Source organism: Poecilia reticulata, linkage group LG5 (assembly GCF_000633615.1).
Source record: "Poecilia reticulata strain Guanapo linkage group LG5, Guppy_female_1.0+MT, whole genome shotgun sequence".
Classification (NCBI taxonomy): domain Eukaryota; kingdom Metazoa; phylum Chordata; class Actinopteri; order Cyprinodontiformes; family Poeciliidae; genus Poecilia; species Poecilia reticulata.
In genome coordinates, this window is record NC_024335.1 from 16,122,040 (window position 1) to 16,136,671 (window position 14,632).

At 40.1% G+C, this 14,632-nt stretch overlaps 1 long non-coding RNA gene across 1 annotated transcript in view; it reads right to left on the reverse strand.

Moving 5' to 3' along the window:
• Nucleotides 1-11,142: 11,142 nt before the first annotated feature.
• The window catches only part of LOC108166274 (uncharacterized), a 4,213-nt gene continuing 723 nt past the window's right edge, over nt 11,143-14,632 (reverse strand). The window contains exons 2-4 of the long non-coding RNA XR_001776581.1: nt 12,435-12,464; nt 12,287-12,331; nt 11,143-11,593 (exon numbers count right to left, since the gene is read on the reverse strand). This is a non-coding gene — a long non-coding RNA (uncharacterized LOC108166274). The remainder of the gene's footprint in view (nt 11,594-12,286; nt 12,332-12,434; nt 12,465-14,632) is intronic.

The window sequence follows — 14,632 nt, forward strand, 5'->3', positions numbered from 1 at the left end:
GTCTAATGGCACAACTCGGATTTCTAGCGATGCCTCTCGTGATATGGCTCATCTCTGGTGGCAGGGTTTACCGGCATCACTCGCCCAATTCAATAAACTCCCGAGTTGTGAGGAATCAAGCAGCCTCAAAATCTAAAGTGACAGAAAAACTCTGCTGCATCTCTTTAAAAGAGCGAACCTTAAAACGAGGCTGGTGTTCAAACCAGCGTTGCTTGTTGATATAAAGGAGGACTATTCAAAGCTGCAATAAAGAGCTGAAATTATGTCTTCATTCACCCGAGCTGTTCAAACCTTCATCCCTAATCGCTCAAAGCAGAGCTCGAAGAGACAAACACAAACCAAGGAGGATTTAGGAGAACAAAACCGACACAAACACAGGCCCATGTGTCTAACAAAGACTCCAAAGTCTGCCTCGCCATCCGCATGTCCTCTCTGAAAAAGGAACCTTCATCTCTGAGCGCTCGTGTTATGAAGAGACTTTCTTCAAGAAAAGAAGAGAGGCGTGTCAAAGACATGGGTCACAATGTTTACAAAGGCAACTTTTAATCCAATCACAGCATCCCCGTGGCTTTTATTTCCTGTTTCATGGGATTAAAAATTAAATGAAATATATTAAACAAATTAATTTACAGCTGAAAACACTTTTTTTTTCTGTTTTAAAGGGACGGATTGAAACGCTAAAGAAATCTACAAAGGTAATTACTGGTCAAAGAAGCAAATTAGTTCCTGAGGCTTAATATTACGATTTATATTTCAGAAGACAGAGCGATGTGAGTCAAACAAACAAAGATACTTCACAAAGTCTCACTTCTTCTTAATAAAAAAAAAAGTCCATCATCCCCCATCTGACGCTGAGACACATGTTAACCAGTAAATAATCAGCTGCTCCCTCTTCCTCTCACTACCTCTCTGTGTTTCTGCCTCTGACCTGTTGCAAAGCTTGCCTGAGGGTTTGAATAACTGTCTGGTGCCAGGCTGCCTCCCCCCAGGCCTTGCGGGAAATGAAGAGGAGGTCAGCAGAGGTGTGTGCGTAAATGTTTCCGAGAGTAGGCGCAGGCTCGTGTGCATGGAACGGTGTGTGCCTTTGGCTGATGTTCTTTATCGAGTGAAGAGAGGCAGATAGATGGAATGATGGAAAAATGAGAAAACTGTGGCCATGAAAAGAATATTTGGAAAAATGCATGTGGAGTTTCATATGGAGTATCAGAAAAATATTTTAGATTTACTTTTGGATATGGTTGTCACAGTTAGTGATGTTTCAAAACAATCCATACAGAAAAATGTTATTATTTAAAATTACTGTTTCATCAAAGTTGATACAAAAGGCACACAGCTTTACAGAGCAGTGCTGCTGAAACACAGACTGTCCTCTGGCTTGGCTAATCCCAAGGCTAAGGGCTAATCAAAACAGTGAGCTGCTGCTGGAAATATGACACTCTGTTAACATGGCAAAGACCCTTTATGACCGTCTTCAGTTTTGTAAGCAAAGCCAAAACCAAAAGTGTTGTTCATCAGTTTCTATGAAACAGATCGGAAAAGCTGAAGGAAGCTAGCAACTGGAGTTAAGCCCAGATGCTAGCTGCTAGCACTACAACCAATGCTCTGTTCCCCACTGTGAAGTCTGCTTGGTGCAACTACTGAAGTACAAATTAACCAAGACACATAAAACTATGAGATAAATAAGGATGCCATCCCTCTCCCCTCCTCTAGTTAGTCATCTGTTTAATTGTAAAGGAATTAGCAGCAAATATGGCTAATAATGTAAGGAGTAATCATCAACAAAAGGTGGAAGCTGACTGTAGGAGCAGAAACTACAGTCAGAAACGGTAGCAAAATACTCTAGTTGGTCCAAGAAATAAGATGAAAAATTACCAGGAACAGAAACTGAACTGCTGCATTTTCAGTGTATTAGCAGCATGGTGACAGGCAAACGAAGGCACACAGATAAATACAGCAATACAATGTAGTTCCTGCACAATTTAAGCAAAGGTATATTGTTCCAAAAAAAGATATTAACATTTCTACTAAGTGCTATGTTGTCTACTATGTTACAATATGGGGATGTTAGAGTTTGAAACAATGTATTGTGATAACCTAACTTGGACTTCTACTAAAATAATTTTAGAGTCACCCACAGAAACTGGCTGGAGATCTGGATCAGGTGATTTTAATTGGAGTTTTTTAAGTTGGAAACTAAAACAAATCCAATCTCTCTCTGACAAATGTATGCTTCATGGTGAAAACCACAACACTGCTCAGTGTGGAGAATCCTACTGAGTGAAGAACTTTATCAAAAGAAACTAAACATTTGTCATATTAATTTGTACTTGCCTGGAGGACGTTTCATCAAACTGGCAAAGGAACAAATTGACCTGCAGATGACTTCAGCAGATATTAGGAAGACTGGATGAGTTAGTGAATTTGCTCTGCTTGCACATTCACACTCTTCAGTGTGGAAGTTTCTCCTGAGTGAAAAAGACAAATGTTAGGTGTTTTTTAAGGATGCAAAGAGGTCAAGACACGTATGGTGTTCAATTGGGCAGCAAGAGAGAGCAAGACTTTGAGCAAATAACAGGAAGGCTGAATGCACTGAATGTGAATTCAGCATACATAAGTGCCACTATGTCACACTGACTTACTACATTTTAAACCTTGATTGTTTGAAATCTGTCTGAATTGAGACTTAAAGTCAGCCATGTTTTTACATTTAACTTAATATTTACTTTATTATTAACATTCCATATTTATATCATGTTCAAAAATGTTAAAGAAAACTTATAAAGTGAAGTTGAAATGCTTTGTCTTTAGTTTAAGATAACAATGAAATCCTCTCTTATCACACTCCCTGCTGCAATATAAACAAGTAATGACTGTTAACGGCAGAAAAGCTAGAAATATATATTTTATCGGTATATAGCTCCAAACAAGTCAAAATGTCAGTTCATGAAGCTACGACAAAACTGACCAGTGCATCTCTACGTTAACTGTACCTCACCACAAATAAAGTTTTGATACTAAGTTTCTCCAACACCATTTTTTGAGTTGCCATGGCATCAGTTACATAACATAGACAAGGTGCAGTAGCTGCCTGAAGCCAGTCTTTCTCTGGAGAACACCTCAGACACACAGGCAGATGAAAGAGAGGTCAGCACCGGGATGAACCTCTTACAAGCCCGGTCAGGGCTGGAGGGGGGCCAGCATGCCTGGGTGGCAATGCCTGCACCCCCAGAAAGAGCCGGTCTGGTTGTGATTTGATCCAGCAGACTAAAGACACAGCAGAGTCTTCCTTCATTTACTTTTTCTGCTCTGAGCATGCCTTGGCTAACATGGGTCAGGAAGGGGTAACGGGGAGGTCATAGGGGGCTCCAGTTGACTGTGCCCTAAGGGGGGATCCTGGGGAGGCATAGCAGTGTGATAGTGGGTGTGTGAATGTGTGCGGATGTGTGTGTGTGGAGGGTATCCCTAAGGAGTGTAACCCCTCCCAAATCAAAACAAACAAACAGAGCAGTCCTCTGATCTAATCTGACTCTAAAGCCTTGCAAACAGGCTGCCTGGAGCAGCTACCGCTCCAAACTGCGGCTTCTATTGTCTTTTCATCCAGAGCGACCGAAGCAATGCACTTATTTCATTTTTTACACCTTATGAGTTATCGATGAAAACGGACCGAGACCCATTCACATTACTGCGGTGACGAATCGAAGCGCGAGTTCAGACACAGACGCTCCCCTTGTGTACAGAGGCTATAACAACAAGAATTTACTGATAGGGGATCATGTTTGTGCACATTAGCAGGGATCAGTGAAAGTATGAGAATTATTTCACAGTTTACAGCCCCGATCGAGTCGTGGCGTTTGCCCCGTTGGATCCTGACCCCAAACATTCCCTTCCTTGCCTCTGTGTTTTGAAGCTTTTGCTGTGGTTCAGACAGTAGACTAAACTTCTCACCGTCTAACTGCAACATCAACACAACGCCAAACAAACCCTCCTCCGCGAGCCGGGTCCGCCGCCAATCACCGCCTGGTGCTCCGTCAGCTGACTGGTGAGAAAAGATAAGGGGGGAGATTAGACCAATCAGGGGGTCAGGCTGAGGTTATCACAACCACTCTAAAACTAAAACAGATTGGGGAGACGAGAGGTGGGGGCCAGTCCAGCATCTACTGTCAAGTCTCATATCTGGAGGCCGCGTATTGCCCTGCTCTGCTGAACCGGGAGGATGTCAGACTTAGTTTGGGTTAGCAGTTTCTGGGTCAGGCTGATGTTAGCAAAACATAGCGTGGATAAGCTGGTCCCAGGTGCACAATACGACAAATGATAAGATTTCTACGTCTCACACAGTGGCTAACACGCTGTCCCATAAGCATACGTACATTACTGAAGTGTTCAAATTGTTTTTGTGTTTCTGCCATGGATGCCTCCGTCAAAGCGGTCCGTCTTTTCACTTATTAACAGAGCTAGGAAACTACAACGTCCTAATTCCTTTTGCTTTGTGCTGGTGATGCAAAACTGTTGAATAATTACATCTGATAAATCAAAACTTGCATTCAAAATCACTCCTGTCGTCTGTCAGTCTGGTCGTGCTTTTCTTCCCCCCTCGCTCTGTCTATTTCTGCATAATTGTTTGCTTATTTTTTTCCATTATCTCAACATCTGGAATCCAACTCCCCGCAGTGATAAACATTAGGCCCCTCTCAGTCTCTTTCTCCGCCCTTCTCCCTCTCCAGCTCCTTGCACCTAGATGCGATGGAACGGTGATTAACGGCAGCGTGACAGGAGGACACAAGGCTTTTCGTCACAACGGAAAAACAAACAAACAGAACCGGTGGGATGAAATGGTGGAAATATGTACAGCATCTTATCACAGATGCTAATTGTTTCCGTGTGCGAGGGGAGGAGGGGAGGCGGCGGAGGAGAGAAGCGGAGCACGTGAGGGAGGGAAAGAGGAACTTGAGAATATCCTCCCTGTGCCTTTGGCCTGCGCCTGACTTCAGAGCTAAGCCTCTCTCAGGAGAAGGTCAACACTGGGTTCAACTTTTCACCTCTGCAGTTGGAGAGATGCGCCGAATACCGAGGATTACACCAAAGCGCGCTGCAATGTCACCTCGTCCTGTGGTGCTTTGCAGACCAGCAAAACCACAGCATGAAATAATACCGTTTCTATAGAAAAACGCACATTGCTACATTTAAATTACATTTCCTTCCAAAAGTATTCATACTTCTTGAATATTTGTGCATCTAAAAATCCTAAAGCCCTAAATAAGATCCAAAGACTTGCATTAAAAGGCACCTAACTAGTAAATAGAGTCTACCTGCGAGTTAGTTCATCTAATTAGAAACAGTGTTGTGTTTGCTGTTCTGTGGAGGCCTCAGAGGTTTGTTAGAAAACATTAAAGAACAAGAATCACGAAGAAAACCAAGGAACAAACCAAACAGGTGAGAGATGATGCTTAAGTCAGTCAGTCAGGTTCTAAGATAATACCCCAATCTTCAAATGTCTCATGAAGCATTTCTTGCCATCTGAAATGCTTGATAGGTTTGCCACAACTGCAAACCTATCAAGACGTGGCCATCCGAAGCCGACAGGCCAAGCAAAGAGAGCCTCAACCAGGGGATCAGATAAGTCCAAAATTCACATTTTTTTCAAACCCCTGTCCCCACAGTGAAACATGGTGGTAGCAGCATCATGGTGTGGCAAAGCTTTTGATTAGAGGGGGCCAGGGAGGATGATCAGCATTGACAGGAAGGTGGATGGAGCTAAAGACGGGGCAATCCTGGAAGAAAATCTATTAAAGGCTGCAAAAGATTTGAGATTTGTGTGGAGGTTAATCTCACAGGAAGACAACAATGCAAATCATACAGCCTGAGCTGCGATGTGGTCTGTAACATAAGAGCATGTTCCTGTCAACAATAAACGTCCAGACCTAAATCCAATTCAAAAATTTGGCAAGGCTTGAAAATTGCTGCTCTGAGTTGCTCTCCACCTAGTGTGACTGAGCTTGAGCTATTGTCCACAGAAGAATGGGCAAAGCTGGTAGATACATACCCCAGAAGACGTGCAGCTGTTATTGTTTTGACTAAAGGAGGCTGCACACAACCCTTTTTAGTTTTTTTTTTTGTTTTTTATCCTGAAAAGCATGTTTAATTTTTCTTCCCACTTCACATTTATGTGCCATTTTGTGTGCCTCTACCAATCAACATCCAAATGAAACACATTAAATTTTTGTTTAATGTGCTTTTAAATAAAGTGTGAAACATTATAAAGTGTGTTATTGTTGTTGCCAGGTCCTTATAACTTTAACATATTCAGAAAAAAATGACAATAGTAAATTTCAAATTCTAACTTTCAGCTATCCATTTGTGTCATTTACGTGTTTGTAGTTTTTTGGGGGGGTTTTTTTTTACAAACAAAATCTAAATTTCATTTTAAAAATATTTCAGTAGTATTGCACCTATGTAGTAAAGGCAACATAGCAGATCTGTGTCACCCTCGAGTGACAAATGTGAACAGAGAACTTTGTCCACGAAGGAAAAACATGCAGCCTGGTCTTCGATGTCTGCGTGTGGGTGCAACAATGTAATCAACGGTCAGGTGTCACTGAGCTGATGGACAAACGGACAGACCAACAGGCGGCCGGCTGGCGTCAGCAGCCACACGCCTGTCACGACACACTGCACGGCAAGAGGCTGCATACCGCAGCACCCACACTGCGTTTACACAATGAGCGCTCAGTGCCCCGCATCACGCACCAGCAGCAGCAGCAATGTGAAATATTCATACGGGGACAAAAGGTAGCGAGACGTGCGGGTTGAGAGGCAAAAACTCACAGACAGGAAGCTGGAGGAGAAAGTTTTAAAACTGTCAAACTGTAACTTAGAAAAGAAGAACTGACATGAAGTAATATAATGTAAAAACAGTGATATTTTAAGAAAAACTTCCCTGCAGGAGGAGGGCCAATTCTGGCTTATTTATGGCTTTTGGTTCATTCTTAAAAAAATGAAAAAGAAAAAAAAAAGAAAAAGAAAAGAAAGCATGGGGTAGGCGGAATTAGAGCAAATATGAAGGTGCAAATATGTATTTATTTTATAACTAATAAGGTAACAATTTTCAGTAATTAGCCAGACAGGGACAATTTCAACAAGGAAATATCAGTGATGGTAACGGCATAACTTTGAAATAACACTTCGTTGTTACATTGACAATATCAAATTGAGGTTATCCTTCAGTCTTCATGAGGCTGTTATAGGTTTAAGAGTAGACAGCCAAAAACAGCTTGACAAATATTAAATATGACCAACATGTGATGTTTAATCAAGCCAGTTTCTGAAAACTGTTTTACAATGAACTCACATGTTTGTCTAAAATGTAATTTCCAAGGTTAGTTAATACAGTAAAGTAACTAAATTTAATGAAAAAAAATATTTTTTTTGTAATTTGAGTAAAATTAGCCAATGCAGTCAATCCAGTCGGCAGGACCTTCACGATTCCAGCGGCACTGGCAGAAATTGGTTTAACAGCTCTCTCATGCCCTCTGCTGGACAAGCAAGAGACTTACATGTACGTCCTCCCATAAAACAATCATCCACGCCTCCTTTAAGTTCAGACTGACTTTTTTTTCCTGGTTTCCAATATTGCTGGGGTTAAGAGTGTGTTCAGCAAACAATAATATCACTCATGTGTGAAGAGGCTGCCATTTTCTACAACAGAGCCCAAACTTATTACAGTGGGGGGGCCCTCTGAAGTTGGCCCCCTGACACCCCGTAGCCTGTCCACATCTGCTGTTAATCAGCAAGGCTTGCAAAAACACCAGCATACAAGGAGACAGATGCACACAGTCAAACACTTCTGCACAGAGCCACCCGCCCCTCACCACCACCACAAAATCCCTCTCAACTCCTGAACTTCCGACATGACTGAGGTTAACACACTTGCCCTGTGTCTACTACAGCTCACACATAGCTATGAAATAGGAGAGAGGAGTACAAGGAGTTTCCTCATACATGCACACACATAAAAGATTTTAGGTTCCCTGCTCAGACCCAACCTGACATGTAAACATGCATTCAGTAAAGTGTCAAGAATTCAATATACAGACACAGAAACGTCATTTAATGGCTTCGACCTGCTGTCCAATCAAGTACAATTGTACCACGGCCTTCAAACCAGGTATTAGTAAATCTTTTTTACGGAAAGTTATCAAATCCCGCTGGAAAACAAAATCAGCATCTCCATAAAGCTTGAAAGCAGAGGTAAGTATTCCCGGTGGATGGCTGTACTGACATGGCTCCTCAAAATCGTCATTGACTGTGGAGGCTTCCTGTTTGACATCAACCAACTTGGATTTGGTTCTTCATCTTTTTTTTCCTCCAATCTGGGACATTGGTTTCAAAATTAACTTTACTTTCCTCTAAGAGACTGAGAAACTTAAGATTTCAAGCATTAAACAGCAGTTCAGCACTTTTTCTCCTGAGCCACGGAAACACGCTTCTGAAGTTTATCTTTGGTTTGGGAGTGGCTCAATACAAGGAATGCAACATGTAAAGTTATGGATACCCGTTTGTGGTTTGGCTCAAGAAGCAATGACTTCAGTACGAGAGGGACAAATGTCTGGTGAGGTGAAGACTCCAGAAACCAGTGAAAAACTGAGGAAGCAACTTTATTAACAGGCTGATAACTTTTAGCTTGTGGCCGTCATACGGACTAAAGGCTCAATTCAAAATGGGGTTTTTGTTAATAAAGTTGGTGAAGTACTTCAAGTGTCGTCTGAGCTTTGGTGAGATTGAAATAAATATTGGTAGTTAATATCAGTTTTATTTATTTGACTGATATGATGTATTAAAAAATGACTGATATCAGCAGATACCGATGTTAGTGCCGCTATATCATGCACCCCTTACTTTCCAGTTATGGTTTGGTACATTTTCGATTCACTTCAATCAAAAGGAACAAATGAAAAGTTGCCACAATAAAACTGATTAGAGATATTTTTCTTTTCAAATTAATAGTTTACGTGGCTATAGCAAATGATTGAATTCAAGTTGTAGCCTACAACAATGCTAGATTTGGACTTTAAATGAATTTTCTCCATTATCAGGTATGTCTACAGTCAGATTCCTGTTTCTGGTGAGTTCTTCAGTTAAGGGCAGAGTGAGCTATTGCAGACACTGACAAAGTTTTGCTTGTTTTTTCTACTGCAGACAAATGAAAATCCTTAATATTCCCAATTTAGTGACAACTGGGAGGTCCCGTCACCTTTTAAGGTTGTACCACAAAATGTTGAATTGGGCAAGTATAAAACGGCGCTGTTCAGTATATGTGCGAACCAAATTGATACGGCTCTAGAAAATATTTTTCGTTCAAATTTACCATTACACCCGTACATGTCCTTAATGTCTGATTTATGTTCTCAGTGTCTGAAAAAATTTCTCAGAAGATGGGGGGGAACATGTGTGGTCAAAACGAATGTTAGAAAATTATTGGTTAATCACAATTTATATATTTATCACAATTCTCAGCAACAGTGTCATAAATTCTTGATATTGAGAACCCCTAAATGTAGACAGATATACAGGACAATAAACAATATTTAAGAATATGTTAAAACCTATTACAATTTTCTAAGAAACTGAATTTTGTGTCAATAACTGTAAGCCATAACCTAAATGAATTAAGAGGCTTAAAACATATCACACTGTGTATTGAATGTAACTTTAGGTTACTTTTTGAATTATTTAAATAAGATAATTCAAGCTCGTCTCTAAATATTGTTCATATTAATAATCTTGTATTTTACCTCCTTGAAAGGTACATTGCTCCTTGTAGCGACGTATTTATTAAACCACTGAAAAAAACATAACACATACCTCACTGTTCTTCCTGTTCAATTAGCAGCGGGTGTGTCAGAAAATGGCTACCTGTTAAACAAATCACTTTCCTCGCATTACGATTTAATAAAAGGTTACAAACAGAAATATCCTAATAATAATACAATACGAATATTTTGAGTGACATTAACTTACTTTTCCGCAGAAGTGTCTTTAAGAAACGGTTCGGTCTTCAATACTATAAGGTTGCAAAAGAGTTAGCGCTTACAAAAGCTAGTTTAACATTTAGTCCAACTTTAATTTAAGGACTTTGCTAAAATATTTAGATATAGCACTCGGGTTTCGTCGGTTTTTTCTTATTAAAACAAAAACAAGCTTATAAACGTCATACACTCAACATCCGCAGTTGTCTTTAAATAAATGTGGCCATGTGTTAGTTTTGCCTCACTTCTGCCCCTAGTGGAACATATACGCAACTCACTTTCGGCTTTGATTGTCAAATGGTTGAGACAACAGCAGCACTGTATGGAGACACAATATTTAAGTATTTGTTAATTTAAGTTAAAATAATACAGTAGAAATGGCAAAAATGGGTTTATAAACCATTATTCATTTAAGTAGATAAGAAATAGTTTTAGCAAAGAAGCTTGCCTTCATGTATATATTCCCCACAAGTTCACTCTATTGGTTAACAATTGATTTCTGAAAGCAGTTGCACACAAAAAATCTATTTTGAAGAATCATTGTAAAATAGATTAAATCCAAATTAATTCCACACTTTGAAGACTTTTATCTGTTAATAGAAAGGGAATAATAACGACAGAGTCCCTGTGAACTATATGAAGCTTATGGTTTTACCAAAGAGGTAGAAAACACTGCACAAAGCCAATAGTTAGTTTCTTTCCAAAGATGACTACCACTGAATGTCTCATGAGCAAAAAGTTTAAATCAGGCACAAAACACTTCTAAACAAAAAAATCAGTAAACATTAGCATTAGACAATAGTGCATGACTTATGTTGCAGCGATCTGCAGCACCTTCCTTCAGCACAGCTTACAAAGGAGTTTTAATTGCATAATGATTTACAACTGAAAATTCAAAATCCACAGTATTTTACCACCTTAGACCAATGATGTTACATGTTGCAGATATGGTGAGTTTCTAAGATTTAAAAAGTGAAAAGGTGAGGCACAGTGTAGTCTGACGCTGATCCGTCGATGAGGCCCTGTCCATTATCGTTCACGAACCAGCAGAGGACGTTCTTTCCCGTTTTCACATCCCTGCTGAAATCTTTCTCCCACTGCCTTCAGATTATTGAAAATTAAGAAAAATAAAAAAAGAATTCTTTAGTCCATTTTTTTTTCAAAGTCCCGTTTTACAAAAAGAAAAACATTTACCTGGTCACATTGATGGTTTGGCCTTTTATGTACCTTATCGCATTTGACTTTCCCTCCACTTCTCCTGGATGCAAATCTGTCACCTCAAACTGGTATCTATGGTAGAACTGATTTGTCGAGTGTGATTAAAGGCTTATTGAAAGATTCAACAAGTACAGTATTACTGCACCACAATATAAAGTCTTAATGTAGTTAGTTAACCAAGAAGTCCATGAACTGAGGAGGATAAGTGATGACTGTCCAGGGTTTATAAACCCAGATAGTCTTGTTGGTCGTGGTATTTCTTCCAAATCTTTGTGTGTCTGATGATCCTAAATTTAACTGTGTGCCGCAGCGATACAGTCAGACTGCAGCTGTTAGTCAGTCTAATGTCCAAACTGGAAGAGAAAGAAAAAAACATGTGGTTTAGAAGAATGCACAGTGCCGACCTGATTTCTGGTCTCTGACTAGATTGTAAACGGTTCCCGGACTGTCGTTTATGTTAAAGCACAGAGTGTCCTCTCTGTCTGGCAGCTCAATTATGAAATAAGGATCTCCGTCCACTGCAGAAACAGCACTAATGTGTTAAAGACCATATATATAATGTATACTTTTTTTTTTTTTATTATTTCCTTAGTTAGAATTAACAAAATAATTTCTAGAATCGTCCTATGGTGTTGTGGTTTTGTCCTGGGGGTTAATTTGATATTCCTGAAAACCAGAACCCGTCTCTGAACAGCACGTTGCTGCATGTGTTTGAGCCGAAAAATACATTCATGCGCCTCCATTTATTTCAAATGTCGTAAATTCACCAATAAAAATACAAAACGTTTGTTTTGATTGAATGTCACACAGAAAAAAAAGTAGGTAATGTGAATTTTTATTCAGCATAAACATCCGGTTTTAACTGTATAAGAAGTGATAAATATCCCCATTTACTAGTGTATCTAATACAATATTGCACTAGTAGCTTCATAGGAAAATAGCTTTCAGGTCATTTTTAGATTATCCGAAAAACAAAATAAGTAAATCAGATTGCAAAAATATTAAACTTGAGCACACACATTAAGCAGTACCACAATAAAGCTTACCGTCCCCCACACCTCGAGCTCTGGCACGACTGGCAGCAGTAGGGCCTGAGACGTAGGTTAAAGCGCACGTCATTTTACATAAAAATAAGTATTACAAAATGAACATTTCATACCATTACATCCGTCAAAATGTGAACGGGAAGTTTACCTCGACTTCTTTCCGCCTGTTGACGCTGGTCTGAAACACAAGGAAACATTCAGAAAACATCCAATTATTTTGGCATCATGAAAAAAGTAAAAAAAAAAAAAAAAAAAACTTTTACACTATGAAGACGTAATGTTCAATTAACATGTACTTGCCATCAGTGTTTATTATTCAGTTTACAGAAATCCAAGTTTGTAACATTTAATTAATACACTCTGTTAGAAATAATATTTTTTTTCTCTTAAAACCTTTTCTTAGATGAGAAATATTAACGGAAATGAACCGATAATGTTACAAAAATCTCATCAATTTTGTCAGATCGGATTTCTCTAAATCAAATTGAGATCTGATTGAGAAAAAAACAGGAGGAGCACTGCCAGAGCCCTGCAAAATGACCTCCAGCAGGCCACAAATGTGCATGTGGCTGCACAAACGGTTAGAAACCGACTCCATGAGGATGGTATGAGGGCCCGACGTCCACAGATGGGGGTTGTGCTCACAGCCCAACACCGTGCAGGACGCTTGGCATTTGCCAGAGAACACCAGGATTGGCAAATTCGCCACTGGCGCCTTGTGCTCTTCACAGATGAAAGCAGGTTCAGTCTGGAGACGCCGTGGAGAGCAGTCTGCTGCCTGCAACATCCTTCAGCATGACCGGTTTGGCAGTGGGTCAGTAATGGTAAAACACGGTGAACCAAAAATGTCCCACTGTTTGGCATTAAACATGAACATTTCCCAGATATTTACAGCAGGTGGCGCAGCAAGTTTTCAGACTCTCTACAATGGAATCGGTAGCTGAAAGTGATTGGGGATATCCAGATCTGATACCAGATCAAACCTTTTTTAAACGATTGTGCGAATTCTTTTTGGTGATGAGTCAAATTATCCCCTACTCCAACATCTCTCTGCTCGGCTTGCTAACCATCCAGACAGAGATTTAAAGAGAATCTGCAAAAGCAAATAAGGTGGATTAGCAGTGCTTGCCAACAGCAGACGATGTCATACAGGATGGACATGTTGCTGTGGAATGTCTTCTCTGCTGTCCGGAAATCAAATCGTTAGAAATGGATATTACTCCGACAACCAATCAGAGGCAGAAGGAAGGTCTTAGAGCTCTCAATCAAGCTTACGTATGTGTAACTAAATGTGCTAATGGTGGAAAAACAACTTACTGCTTAGCGGGTGGCAGTGCCAACTAGCCTGAGCATTTGTATTAAGCTCCACTGTGGCGAACCAGCTGTAGCGTCGCAGAGAGAAAGGAGCTGACTGTGAGAAGTGGACCTGATAGAATATGCAACCTAATTTGTTAAGCTTTGAACTAGTTTTCTGTTGTGCTGTTGATGAGTAGTCGGCACCCCTAGTTTGCTGCTGACACACGACAAGGCGTTTCCTGTTTTTGTTTCTTGTGCAGTGAGCAACTCCAGCGTACAGAGGATACTGCACATGTGCGTGTCTATGAGCCTATGTTTGGTTCCAGGATCAGACAAAGAGCTTAGTATAGAAGACGCACAAGAATGCTGTTTGCAAAAGTCAAACTTGCATGAAAGGACAGTCCACATTATAGACTGGCTGTGATCGTAGACGGGGTTTCTTTCTTCCAAATCTGAGATGGTGACTCAGACTCTGGGCACTGAGGAAGTTAAAAGAAAGAGAGGGATTTTAGAAGAGGTGCTTGAGGTGAGAACATTGAAAGGAGTAAACAAGGACTCCGATGGGAAAAGGCCTGTATAAACACATAGCATGTAATCAATGCTAGTAAAATGAGGCGGGGAGTTTCAAACACAATCGACATCAATTACATGCCCACTGTACGTGTAGACTCCATTCTTTGGGTACTAAAAAACTTTTTTTTCTTCTTAAATGCTCTTTCATATTATTGATGAACTACAGAAAATTTTCACCATGCTAGTGTGCATATTTTCCCAAAGGAATTCACACATTTCGTTACACTCTATAATCACGATTTTACAGCTCTGGCAAGAAAAGAAAGCGAATGCAAGTTAGTAATTGGGTTAAAGTGAATTGCTTGGTTTGGTTTGAAAGTGAGCATTCTTTAGGTTGGTAGAACAATGTGAATCTGCAGAGGTGCAACACATGCAGTGCCAACGCGATTATTACCACCTTAACAGAAGGCGGCAATATAAACTGTCCTCAAGCAGCCACAGTTCAGTTCATATCAGTGCCTGCATGCCCAAAAATGA